We start from the raw sequence: 15,289 nt of genomic DNA, 5'->3' as shown, positions 1-15,289 counted from the left end.
AATTACTCCTTCTAGATCTTTGTGGTAGTTGAGGCTTTGTGAGCTTTTATAAATGTGTACTGTGTGTGATCTTTTTGTACCTTATTTTGTATTCTTATTTTAAAAGAGGGCCCCTCAAATTGCATAAGCTTCAGGAAGCCATTGAACCCAGATTCACCCCTGACAATGAGTATAGTTTTAGATTTTCTTGTGATGCTTGCTTCTAGCAGATTCATTAATCCCTGCATTTTTACCAAATCCCCATCCCACTTTCCCCTACTTCTTTGCTCCCTTATCCTTGAAGGTAACATACACAGAAGCCTTCGAAAGATCCCTAATCAGAATTAATGATTCTTCTCCCTTCCCCCGCTCCTGCCCCCCGCCCCAATTTCCAGAGTCTGCCCTGGAGTAATTTACTTTTCAAGTATGTATTGAGCACTAGTTATATGCAGGTTCTCAGTACCTTCTATGTTCCTGTACTTTTGAAGGCCCTTCAGCAATGCCCTTCCAAAGGGGCTGAGGGTCTTTGAGGCCAAGGGGGCATGCTCATCCAGAGCCCTGGTCTTCTTCCCTGGGGAACATTCTAGATACCTGGGACTCCAGCATTCCTTTCTTAAATCTATTCTGAGTCTGCTTCTCTGTGGGCCTCTTCCTCTCGCCATCCTCCAGAGGGCTGATGTGCCTCTGGTGTGCTCCCTCCTGGGGAGAAGAAGCTGTTACTGCAGTGGGAGAGAGAGGGTACAGTGTTTGGATATAAAGGTTGGAGTGTCCACATACATGCATGTGACCCCACAATGGTAGGAGCTGGAGTGGGGAAAGAAAGGACCAGACGAGTAACTCCATGTGTATTCAGGTCTGAACCCTACAAGTGTCAGTTATGGGCCTGCTAAGACTATAGTTGGATATCTATGTCTTGTTTTTATTCTAGATGTTTCCAAAACTTTCTCTCTGTGTAATTTTTTTCATGACATTGCCAGGACAAAAGAAATGCCTAACGGTTACACTTATTACATAATTAGGTCCAAACAACTTAATAGTAGTAATTCACATGGTGTGTGACAGATGTCACAGTGTTTCCCTCAAAAATGCAAAAATATCCTGCATCTACACTGTGAGTTTGCCGCAGGGACCTGGTTTTATCCACTAGATTCTGAGAAAGATCATGGCAAATGTATTTTCAAAAGATGACCATACTTCCAGTCCCATGTGCTTTTCTAAAAACTTACCACTCCCTCAATAAGACATGAAATCTAATTCTCCTCCCATTGAATTTGGAGGGACTATTGACTCACTTGTAATCAATAGAATGCAGCAGCAATGACACTGCATGACTTTCCAGGCTAGGTCATAAAAGGTACTATAGCTTCCACCTTGTTAGCTGGAACACTTACTCTGAGCTGCCACATAAGACTGCCAACTGCCCTGAGGCCGCCATATTGGAAGGAAGCCCAAACCAGCCCACTTAAGGAGGTCACAAGGATAGGCCCTGGATGCTACCTGGAGGATGATGGAGTCTTTAGCTCCTTGAGCTCCATGCTTTCCCAGGTCCAACCACTACCTGAGTACAACCATAGGGAACACTCTGTGCTGTAACCACCCATCTGAGCCCATTCTGAATTCCTGTTCACAGAACCTGACTACTGTTATTTTAAGACAATAGTTTTAAAAGCGATTTCTTGGGCAGCAATAGTAACTGGAAAACTTTTTCTTTCAGCTCCTTGACAGTTAGCATGGTATTTTGAATATTTTGGAAGATCCAATGACACTCATCAAATAGAATGAAAAATCTCAAAGTACTGGTGATTAATCTAAACTTCAATAATGCCTAAAAAACAATATTACAGCTGTATAACTTGGAAAATATGTGAACTTAGATGTATAATGATGGCATAGCAAACTTTGGATACTAGAGTTTGAATTTTTTCAGAGTCTTAATAAATCGCTTAGATGAGTCTGTTTCCTTGCCTTTTGTTTTTATCTCTTCATGACAAAGAGCAGGAAAAAACTTCTGAATGTTTATTCACTTGCAAACTCACTATATCATGAGGTCACCATAAGAGTCATATATGCTGAATTATCAATCCCAGCTAATTGAGGAGTTTAATTAGTTTAGATTAAGCAAGGTACTACTATAATTGGTGGGTTCCAAGGCAGCCATCTGTTCCCTTTGTGATTCGTAATTTTATGTCACATAGAGTTTAGCAAGGAGAAGAATTTGTCAGGTAAAACTTTTCTTAACATTAGCAAAAGGTGAATGCTTAGGAAATAAAAGGGAAGAGCTAGGGGAGCAAACAAACTAAAGGTAGGAGAAACGAAAAAGCCCAGGAAGAAAGGAAACAGTCCAATTATTTGCTGTGTTAAGAGTGTCAAGCTGAATATAACCTTAGACATCTGTTTGTGCCTGGTGTTGTTTTTCATTGGAGTGGAGGGAGGTAATTAAAATGCCATGTAGCGGCTTGCCTTGTATGCATTTCCAAGCACAATTCAAACTCTTATGAATCTGCCCTCTGAAAGAAATAGCTGATTATAGAAACAGAACAAAACCTCTTTGATCCCTCTTGTGATACAACTAGGTCATGAGAAGTAGAATTCCAACTGTATTCTCAGTCTTGGATGACTCTTCATGGAAAATCTGACTTAGGGAGATTTTGAAATGAACAATGATGGAAACCAAGGCAGAATATAAAGCAAAACATGAAAAAAAAAACCACCAGCTCTGCAAAGGTTACCTAAATGGGACTTTTGTTAACGTGATTGTTTTTTTGTAACTTCCTTCATAATAGGATTTTTCCTAATGAAAAATGCCTAAAAGTGTTTGTAAAGATGGATGAACTAATTGTGCCATAATACCTTGGATACTCATGAAAATTTCTTAAAAGGGGAGTATTTGTGAGTTTATCATAAACTTCAGTATCACTAGTGGCTTTGTTATCTAAAATACATAAATGTATCTTTGTCTTCTAGCCAGAAGAAAATGTTCGTGCTTTTGGAATTAGTTATACCTCTCTCTAAAAGCAAAAACAAAATACTTTGTGGAGAAGCTAGCACTTTTTATCATTTATATGTAACGTAATAATATGATTAGAATAATACTACATATCAAGTAAGATGTGTGTTTTTTTATTACAAAAAAGAGACAACCACATACAAACTAGTTTTGAAAATAAAAGGGTCCTGATGGCTCATAACAGTAAAGTTCAGAGTTAGGACTGGCTTCAGATATAGCTCAGTCAGTGACCTGGCTCTGTTTTTCTACAGTTTTCCTGGTTTAGTCCTTCTCCATAATGTCATCTTCAGGCTTTCTTCATAATTCCAAGGCAAGATTCTTGGGAAGATGGGTTTCATGTGTTCTCACTCACCTCTCTCCGTCTGCTCACTGACTGAACTTCCCCTACGCCAATCCCAGTGGCTTGGAACTGACATACATGCATGTGTGAGCCTATAGCAAGCAGAAGGGGAATGTCTCCTTGGTTGATTTACATCAATTCAGGATCCGCTCTTCAACAGTAGTCAGTTCCATCCCACCCGAACTAATGGCTACTACACAGTGAGGAGGGTAGCTCTTCAAAGGAAAATCTGAGTACTGCAAGGAAGGAGAGAAACGGGGTCATGGATACTGGGAAGATAATGTTCACTACAGGTCAGTCCTATTAACTGTCACAGCAGCTGTTATGTGTTCTCAGCAATGTAACTCTAAGATTTTTGCTAAAAAAAAAAAAAAAAAAAAAATCTTTCCATTCTAAATTATGTTTTTAAAATGCAGAAATAATCAATGGGATTATGAGCAACAAATCAAGGAATCAGATTAGCAAGGATCTCAACCGAGGGAAATGATTTACGGCACTGGTTCTGATTCAGTTAGCAAATATTAACTGAGTAACTTACATGTACCAGGTGCTGTGCTAAGTTTGGACACCAACAATCTCTTTTTTGTTTGTCTACATCAATTCTATACTGCAAAAAAAATTACCTATCAAACAAACTATAAAAATATTAACTTGTTTTCCTATTTTATAGAGTAATCAAAGATATAAATTATAAAAAATTCCAATGGTAAAAAATGACCAAAGCTGAAACTTTGAAAACAGTTGACATGTTTATTAGTCTATTCTGTATCATTACGCTATAAGTAAATAAATATATTATTTCTGGTAGCCTAACAAGCATTATCAAAGATTTAAATAAACAATATGATTTCTTTTAAGATTTCATAAATAATGTCTTTTTCCTCTCAAAATTAGTCATTACTACTGTTGTGAATCACTAGTGATGCAAGGACCCCAGGTTAGGATCAATGACAAAAAGTGTGGACACTAAATATACTTATAAATTCTATAAACTCTTGCTATTAACTTTAAAGCTGAATTCTCCACTAAATCATTATCTAGCAATAAGATATACTCTGCTCAGGGATTCGCAAATGTCTTATTCACCATATAATTACATATGGGAGGAGTTAGATGGAGCCACACAACTCAATCTGAGCTCAGCCTGGGGTTGTTTCTACATCATATGACATAGAGCAACTAAACCCCAAATTTCAGGGTGCCACTGGGTAAGCAGTATGCAGAATTAACCTTAAGACTTAATAACTTTAGTATTCAAGTAGCTCACACCACTCACAAATTTCTTTCTAACAAAGAATAGCCTGTATCTTATACAAAAACCTAGCAGAAATGTATACAGGGCCAGCCAAGCACACAGCTGACTTCGTATCAGCAATGAATGCAGGCTACGCACCCACTTCCCACTTTTCATATTTCCATCCTGCCCCCACACAGCCAACCTCTGTTTAGATTATCATTTTTTACTAAACACTTCACCTCCCACAAAGCAATAGTGTGTAAGATTTATGTAATTAATGTTTGTAAGGGACCGTTAGAGCCTTGTCTGAAAGATGTCTTTTGAAGAGGAAAGAATTGTTGATACTATGATGTCCTGGATTTCTTATACTTATCAAGACTGCTTCTATGAGGAAAAGCTACAGAAATGATAGATGGGACCACTTTTATTCAGCACAGTTACAGGTGGCAAAACACTGCTGTAGGACTCAGGCAAGAATACGTCCCTGGCGACATCAACTGTATAAACATGTATCCTGTCAATCACTAAGAATGCAGGTACAATACTTTATAGACCAAGGATAATGTTAATTCCATCCTGCTTACAGTATGCTTTGTACTGAAAAAGTTCAAGGCACTTTGCAAGAACCATAATTTAGCAAATCATGAAATGAAAGCTACACAGAGGAAAATTGAGGCATTTAAAAAAATTAAGACATTAATTTTATTCAGCCATTAGCCAAGAAGGTCCGACATTCAGTGCTACAGTGGCTTTCCCCCATACAGACTACTTTTGCTGTTATTTAGGAAGGGAAGGGAAAGGAAATTGACCTTCTAATTGAGAATATACAATGAACTATATCTTACTAGAAGGTTTCATATTACTTATCTTATTTACTCTTTAAAACAACTCAGTGAGGTATATTTTACAGTTGATAAGCTAAGGCTTAGAGCAGCGGTTCTCAACCTGTGGGTCGCGACCCCTTTGGGGGTCAAATGACCCTTTCACAGGGGTCGCCTAAGACCATCAGAAAACACATATATAATTACATATTATTTTGTGATTAATCACTATGCTTTCATTATGTTCAATTTGTAACAATGAAATTGGGGGTCACCACAGCATGAGGAACTGTACTAAAGGGTGGCGGCATGAGGAAGGTTGAGAACCGCTGGCCTAGAGGGACAATGAATATGACTGAAAGAACATGGGCTATTCGGTGACTGAACCAGAAACTTCAGCCAGGTCCGCGTGATTCCAAAGCCATTGATCTTTCCACTGTACATGCAACAATAAAGGAACAAACAGCACTCGTCTAGAAGTTTCTTTCTTCTAGGAGCCTGTCCTTACCTTTGCAAAAAAAGAAAAGAAATAACTTTTTCAAATAAATTATTCTTGGAATACCCATGAAGCTGTCTTATACCACGCCAGCCCTCGTTTCTCTTTCCATCCCTAAACTCTGGACTAGAATGCCCAGTTTAGCATTTGATTATCTACAGGAAGTCTCTATTTTAAAACAGTACCTGATTACAACTGCCCACTGCCAATCAGACACATGAACCATCTCCAACACTTCCACCATCACTGGAGATAGCAATGCCATCACTGGGGTAGGAATTCCAAAAGGAGAGAAAATTAATGGGTTCATCAGTGCAAACAGAAAATACCGTGACAAAACAAGAATGCCTAAAGGTAGCTTGTATGGGCAAGCAGACTCAAGAAACTGGCCCTCAACTGAAAAAAAAAAAAAAAAAAAAAGCTACCATCCTATCAGGTGGGCAACTATCGATCTAGTATTATTGATTCTACAGGGAAATGAGTATTCTCACATATTGCTGACACAGATATAATTTAGTCCAACTTAGAGAAGGTAATTTGGCAGGAAACATCAAAAGTGTTTATAATGTGAATACCATTTCGTCACCTGATTCCATTTCTAATAATTTAGACTGAAAATAAATAAAAACATGCCCACATTTTTTTGCCTACAAGGTTGTTTATTTCAGCATTGTTCATAATAGAAAAAATATATATAAAGATTTAAATGCTCAAAGTAAGGAATAGTTAAGTAAATTTTTTACTAATTTTCCTGCAATGAACATATATTGCTACTACAATAAAAGAGCAATAAAAGATAGTTTTCATATTAATAAAGAAATAAAAATATAACAAGGAAGTTGATCCCCTGTTCTCAGGACCCATAATTAATCAGCCATAATATCTGTCTCCATCTGTCAAAAATATTACTCAGCATTTAACAGCATTATTCTATTTTATACTTACCCTTTTATTATGTATCATTAACCCCATGGATGAGGCCATGGTTTCAGAAAAAGGAGTGTACTCAAAGCCATGCACCAAGTGACAGAGCTGGGATTCACACACACCATGGCTGAAGCGAAAATTTATGTTCTTTACCACAAACTTTTTTGGGGCTTCTTGTGGGATAATTAGGCATTTTGAGGGTAAACCAAAAAAACTAACCACCACATATAATAACACAGTTTTGGCAGCACACTTACAAATGGTCTTTAGGAAACATTTTTTTTCTTAAACGTGTGGACTCTGAGAAAGAAGATCCCTACTAAGAAGGGCTCCTAAGGGCTAAGTGGGATAAAATTTAAAAAACAAAACCTAGCAGTCATTCCTACACAGGGGCCTCTCAGGTAAACTGCACGCATAGAGAAGCCTGCACTGAACTACCTTCCGCTGCATTGAACTGCCTGCCTGCACTGTGTTCCTGCCATCGGAGCTCTCCTAAAGGAGTTCCTGGAATCCCCTTTCAACCAATAGCACTAAGGCTTTCCCCATTGGTAGCTCCACCAACATCTTCACCAACCAATCAGAGCAGCTCCATTTTTATCAATCAGGAAAGTGCCTTTTGGACCAATCAAGCTTCGAGGATTTGGAGTTCTTATTTGCATGAGGACAGACCAATCAGGGCCTAGGGGTGGGGACTTTTCTCTATATAAGCGAGCTCCATTCTGGCTCTGGGAGTGTACTTTCCCTTGTCACAAAAGACTGAAGATTGCAGTCCCACTGAGAAAACATCTAGACCAGCTCAGGCTAGAGCAGAGCAGACCAGTGAGGAGAGCAAGAGCCCAGCTGAGGGGCCTGGGCCCAGGACTGCCTCACAGCTGAGCTGTTTTCACAGCCTTCCTGTATCGCAATTGAGCTGTTTTGCACTGAATAAAGATTCCTTCTTCGCTGCACATCAAATTTGGGATTCCTGTGGGCATTTAATTGACCCCAATGACACTGGCTTACAAACTGTACATTGCTTCTGTTTACACTGTCTGTGTCTGTGTCACACGCATCTTTCTTGGAGGTAATATCCAGCAATGGGGTGGGAGCACTGTGCCAGAACTACATTTCCTGGGGCAAATCTGACTACCCCTTAAAAACCAGGGGCAGTGATTTAACCTCACTAGGCCTGACTCCACACCAATAAAACTGAGATTTGTCCTACCTCAAGAAGTCCCAGTAAGGAATACATAAACTAATCCACACAGTGCTTTTTTAGCTAAATGCCTGACACACAGCAAGCATTTGATAAATCATTTAAGTGTTCCAATCATTAAGGTATTTTCTGGACAGTAAATTTCCCAAGGGCAAAAATCACAGGTTACATAGCTTTTGCATTCGCTAAAGAACTCACTTGATGATGGATCAATGGGTTGAAGCTGGGCAGAAGTCTCAGCAGGGCATGTCTTCCACTCTGACTCAACAAGAGCCCTAACCCTGATAACCTTGTTCACTACGAGGGACCTTGTTTTAATCTTACCAGCCATGCAGTGACTGAAAGAAAATCACTGCTTTAAGGCTGTCTTGCATTTCTTTATTAATCATTGCTGTTCCTTACTGATCCCATATTCGATATTTAAATGCAAGTTACTTCAGGGAAGCATATAACTTTATCAGTCTAAAAAGAGTTAAGTAACACCTGAATTGAAACATCCTTGAATGTTTATTTATGGTACCCTGTAGAAAAGTAACCATAACCTATTTCTCCCTTTTAGCAAGAAAGTATCAGGAAAGACTCATGGCTCAATCTTTCACTGAAAGTATTTAATCTGGATAAATCTGAGATAGCTAGCAGTGTTCGTATACTATGAGTTACTTTGAAGTCAATGAAGCCGAAAATCTCACTTTAGAAAGTTCTTTTAATCCTTGAGAGTACAGCAGTGTGATTTTAATTATGACATGGCAGATTTTAAAACAAATCTGTAAATATTGATGTGCAAGTCCTGGCATAGTTCTGCGAATATGCAACAAAACAGGCAGTGAACATGTACTTTTGTCTAAATCAGGCCACACTAAATAAACCCAATTAAAAGCTATGAGTTTCCTAAGGGCTGAGTCAACAGTCCTACCTGACAATGCTCTTCTCGTGGTTAAATGATTTGCACTGAGAAACAAAGAATATCAAAAGTTGGATTTATAAAATAAAATTGTCCTGGTATTTTTCTTCTACTATAGTGTTTTCAATTCAAATTAGTGATGATAACTAAAACAAGGAAAAAACTTGACTGTACCAATCTAATTATAGCTCTGAATATGTCACTTCTCTTAGAAACATCCAGTGACTCTCAAATGACTTCAAGAAGACACCCAGCTGGGCACACATGCTCCACCATGATTTGGCTACAGCCTAATTCATTTTCCTAAGACAAGTCTCTCCCTTCCACACCACCACCACCCCCCCCCCCCCACTTTCCTTTCCTCCATATCCTTCACTCCAGCTAAGGATCACCCATCTTTCCTTAAGAATCACCTGCACTCTCTAGCTTCCCTGTGGCTTTACAAATGCCCATCTCTCTCCAAGAGAGCATTTTTAAGATTGTAGCCACTAGGGATACTCCCTCAAGGCCACTTCTCCCTTAATACCGAGATGGCACCAGAGGGATTCAACACCTCCCCTTCTCCCAATGTTTATCAGCAATACAAAGACATCACAATAAACAGAACATCTACATTAAAATGGTGTGCTTGTCACAGAAACAGAAATAGAAAAGTCCTTAGGCCACCCCCAAGCTTCCAACTGGATTGCCGCCTCTAATCCTATGCAACATTTTGGAACTGCTTTTTAAATGGATCTTCTTTCCCTTTGTGCCCATAGCATGCAGTTTTTCTTTTACTTTGGCCTTGAATGCATCCCATCTTGTGTAACAGTTGTTTATGTTTGGACTCCTATAATATTTCCCCAGCTGTTTCCTGAGAGCAGGAATTGTGGTGTATTCTCCAGGTACCACCCACACTGCTTAACAGAGAGCATTATAGGTGTTCCATACTTTGGTGGCTTGGCAATGACAACAGACAAATTAAAAGAGGCACAGTCTTGAAAATCGGGCCACGATTGCTTTCAAGTACACACACTAACAGTTCTGTCAGCAGCAATCTCTGTCTGTAATCTCCTTGGTTTCATTTTTAGATCATTTTCCCCCATAATTCTGTTTATTCAGTTCCCACTGTGATGTTCTTAACATATCAATTCTCAAACTACATTTTTGAATGAGAACAAAGTGTCTTGTTCCAATTAAAGTATGGCCATTCTTCTCCCAATTCACACTCAAAACAAAATCATGACTAGAATTTTTCAGTTGTAAATTTTGTTCCAATCTTTGTTATCTCAATTAGAATTTAGACACACAAGCATCTAATTAGTTAATGTATCAATATTTCATGGGGTCATGTAAAAAGAACATGATTTTTTAGGTGTTCCATCTGAACACCAGAATCACTCTTCCAACCCCTTAATATTCCCATTGCATCAAGAGGTTCAAAAATAGTAAAGTCTGTTTTTCTAAGGGGTGACATTTTAAAAATTGCATTAAAAAACTGATTTAAAAATATAGATATACAGAGGCCCGGTGCACAGATTCATACACCAATGGGGTCCCTCGGCCTGGCCTGCGCCCTCTCAGAATCCGGCACTCCTCTGGAGATGTCGGACTGCCGGTTTCGGCCCAATCTCCGCAGGCCAGGCCAAGGGACCCCACCAGTGCACGAATCCATGGACCGGGCCTCTAGTATGCATATAAGATCTTTGGTTAACCTCTTCCTGCCATCCCCCCTTCCCTCTGAGATGCATCAGTCTGTTCCATGATTCAATGCCTATGTGTTGAGCACCTGCCCTCTGGTGGTAAGTGCGCATCATAGCTACCAGTTAAATGGTCAAACGGTTGCTTAGGCTTTTATATGCATATATAGATAATAGACCAAAGATAAGGTATTTTAGTATCTAAAATAAAATCAACTGAGATACAGTGACTCTAATTTTCACAATAGAGAAAACACACACACAAATATCAATGTTGTTAATTCCATTTTACAAATGGTTTAATTACAAAATGCAGCATTTTCCTCTCTGACTTGAGCTACTGTCCTGTGCCAGATATTACTATAGACTTTTATACACTAACAATCAAGTCAGGCCAGTTAAAAACACTTTTATTTTCCATGGTCAGTGTGACTCAATTGGGTGAGGTCGCCCCAGGAACCTAAAGGTCTCAGATTTGATTCCGGTCAGGGCATATGCCTGCATTGTTCTCTCTCTCTCTTCCTCGCTCTCTAAAATCAATAAAAACGTATTTTTTTTAAAAAAACAAAAACCTTTACTTTGTGCTTCTTTATATCTATCCTCATATAGATATGTCTATTTGTAGATAGATAGGTATACATATATATACCCATATACATCATTGATATTGTTTTTTTTAATTTTCCATTTGCTGTGAGTTTTGATTTGTGATTCAATCATGCCCCAGGCAAAAGTGCTATGGAAACATACAGTGTACCTTTCTTACATATTCAAAGTACAATACATAGCCTTTCTCCACCCTACAACTGCTAAGCACCATGCCATTTTGTTTTCAAAGAAATTGCATTGCCTTGGTGAATATTATAATTCCTCAAAGAATTATTCTTTTCTTTAAAGTATTTATTTCCCAGAAATTGAATGGACTATTTTTTAAGACCCAATTTATCTCTAAAAACGTTTAGTCCAATGTTCCCGATACATTATTATATTATGAAATTATTATGAAGACTAATGCCAGGAAAAACAAATTTCTGGGCTGTGCCTTTCAACCAATAGGTACCAAGAATGTTAAACTCTTATCTGCTAGAAACAAAACAGCCCTGTCTAGAAAAAAAGAAATTTGCTATTTTTCTGTTTCTCCTAAAGTACGTACTTCAATAGGTTTGCAAAGCATGATGGTCCAATAATAGTCCGTATTTTTTCCAGATAAAGTCTAAAATTTGAAACTTCTTATTTACAATCTGTGAGGGGTCTTTAGAAAGTCATCTATCAATTTAAAAATAAAGGCATAAGTATGCATATATCTAAAAAGAAGTTCTAATAAAAGTGATAAGAAAATTGAGATGTTTGTTTCTATTCCATTCTTTTAGTCTTAAAATCTTCCATAGCACATGATATTTCATCAACTACTGCCAACCAACCAGATCCAGGAATCACTGATTTAAATTTTTTTCAACTCAAAGCAAAATCTTTTTTAGGGAGAATCCACATTTTTGTAGCTCTGTAGCTCTGTCCTATTATTGTCAATTAAGTAATCTTGAGATTTCAACTATTAGAAGATAAACTATTGTATTCATTTATGCATAATATAAATGTTATTATTCATGTTATAATTAATTTGCATATTTGGGGAATAGTTTTAGACAAAGGAAATAAATGTTTAAATACAATAAAATTTTTAAGGTCTGTGAATAAGGCAGTTCGTTTAGAATTCAGCAACTGGATAAAGTATCTCTTTTTTGAAAAGCAATGTGCTTCATCTTTTCTGATTACAAAAATTAGAAAACGCACTAATAGTGTTTCTCTTTCTCACTTGGCTCCCAGGAAGCTCAGGGCTGAACTAAGAGTACATTCATAATAAATGCTTTCCTGCTCATACTTAAGCATATTCTCTTCATTTTCACATGATTTTTTTTTTTAGTTCGTGATTATTTATTTCAATTTTAAATATTCCAATATATCTAAATTTATATATATATATATATATATATATATATATATATATGGAAAGAGACAGTGAGCTCATTAATTTCAACAAGAAATTCATTCCAAACCATTTATTGTGCATCCACTATGTGTCATTCCCTGCTAGAAGATGGGGATGTAGTTCATTTTACTTATTTATTTTTTAAAATATATTTTTATTGATTTCAGAGAGGAAGGGAGAGGGAGAGATAGAAACATCAATGATGAGAGGGAATCATTGATCGGCTGCCTCCTGCACACACCCTACTGGGGATCGAGCCCACAATCCAGGCATGTGCCCTTGACTGGAATCGAACCCGGGACCCTTGAGTCCGCAGGCCGACACTCTATCCACTGAGCCAAACTGGCTAGGGCTATAGTTCATTTTAAAAGATGATTTTCATGAGAGAAGTAGATAGATCTAACTCTATCTTTGAGGGGGGAGAGGGGGACAGGAATTGTCAATCAAACCAACATGAAGAAAATGGAAGGGTTTTGTTTTTTTAATTCCTTAAAAGAAAAGCCTGCAAACATCAATTTAACCCTCACAAGGAGGACGTTAAAATAGTGAGTGTTTTGACCACTGCTTATAGGGAAACTGGTTACTTAAGTATGCAATCTTCTTCTCAAGTTCCTGCAATAAAAGCAGCCTTCATCCTTGGGACTGTGCTAAGCACTAAGAACACCACTCATGAAATAAAAGCTCTTACATAAATTGCCCCTTAATAACAGAGATCGATTTAAACATTCTAACTTTCCAGAAAGGGGGCTTTGGGTCTTAGATTTCCTACCTCGGAACTTCTGATGAAACAAATAAGTAGCACCTATTGGAGCAAGCCAAGAAATACTCTGCACTTTGTGTGGCTGACCAGGCGAGAATAACTGTTATCTGGTAAAGCAGTTCCCTTTCATAGATGCCTTCAAGGTTGGAGGGCCTAAATTTGCCCTTGTTTTCAGCTCTGTTTTGCTCTACTGGCTTGAAAATATGTGTCACGCAGTGACCTTAGGTGGGCCTGCCTGATGCCAGCCTGATGCTGAGAAAGGTACTGAAATTTACAAGGACTTTGCCCTTGGCCTCCACTCTCAGGGTGCAGTATTCTCATACACACTTGAATGTGCTGCCAGCTCACCACAGCCTCCTAGTTAGGGAAGCAGCCCAACAAGGCTGCCTGCAGATGCATGGTATGTGCCGTCTGCCCCAGCAATTGAAAATAGACTAGTACTTCTCAGGGCAGCCATCTTGTCTTGCCTTTGCACCAGAAACTGTGTAGCAACCATAATCTTTCAGACAGGGCAAATATTGGACTTGATATGAAGTATGTGCATGTAGGCTTCTTAGACGAACAACTTTCTTAAAATAACAGAGCTGCCCATGTTTCACTGAGAAACTTTTTTTAAGTGGTGTCATGCGTTGGTGACTTTCTAAGAGAACCCAAACACTGGAGTGACCAGAAACTTTTTAAGTAATTGGAAGCTGCACCTCAAAGGAGTCAGAGAAGCCACAAATGAAATGTGACCATTGATCTTGAAAAATCAAAGTGCTCTAATGAAGAGAAAAACAGATCAAGGAGAATGTTAAAAGACCCTACGTTTGTTCCCAAAATGCTGCAAGGGGAATTTTAGAACTGCAGTAATCACATCATTAATTTGTGCAACAGAACTCAAATTTGTGGGACAAGATAAGCCTCAGTCAAGATCACCAAACTTAGGAATACAGGTGCAAAAACCGTAACTTTATTGTATCAAACGGGAGGGGGAAGAGGAGGACCAGGGCCACTGCGAGTCAGATGTTTCCAGATCTTGGCACCTGACACCTCAATTTCACACCCTTGAGTTAAATCACATCCAACACAAAACACCCGCGAGATGACCAATTTCGGGAAGGCGCCCGAGTCTCCTCTCCTCCGTTCCCTTTAGGTCCCCTAATCCTGGGCTTTCTTTTAATGGCATTTCGTTTCTAGAAAAGTCCCTCGTATCTTTCGGTCTAATTATCTCACTGTGCAAATCTTTGAAAAGGAAAGAACTGGTTTTGCTCTCCGCGCGGATATCTTTTCTCCGGGCTCTTAGCAAGCCTTCGTCCAACGTTCGCTGAAAAGGATGTCGCTCAGGGGCGCGGAGGCTTGAAATCCCTCGGTTCTCTCGCCTTCTCTATTCGTTCTGCCCGCTTACACCACCCCTACACCTCCCTCTCTCACCCTCTACAATCCACCACCGTTTTTACCTGTGCTGGGCGCTTTCAAGGGTTTCCTCCCGCTCCTTCTCCCTCTGACCCGGGAGGCACTTTCAGTGGGAGACAGACCAGACAATGATCCTGACCAGGGGACAGGCGGATGGAATACTTGAGGGGAATAAAAGACCTAATGGATACATTTCGCGTTGCCTAATCGCGGTTAAGTATTTTGTAGATAAGCGAGCATATTCATCATTTCACGGTGTTCGAAACACCGATGTCTTTTGCCCTATGCGTTCGTCTATTTAACAGACTTACATATGGCTTACCATGTACCAGCCAAGAACAGGTAGAATAAACACTTGTAGAATATGATCCTCGCTACTTATAAAACAGTTTAAGCGACATTAAATCCACGTGTACTTTTCGAACGTCCCTGCTATATATATATTTTTTATAACACGGTTACAGCAGTTAAGGCTACCAAGAAAAATACGGGAAAACTATACCCAGTTGCTACTTTATTGCAAGTAAACCTTTTCCCTAGTTGCAATTTTTCGCAATGATTACAA

Source organism: Myotis nattereri, assembly GCF_964212035.1.
Source record: "Myotis nattereri genome assembly, chromosome: 6".
NCBI classification, from domain to species: Eukaryota; Metazoa; Chordata; class Mammalia; order Chiroptera; family Vespertilionidae; genus Myotis; species Myotis nattereri.
This window is presented reverse-complemented; position numbering follows the sequence as displayed.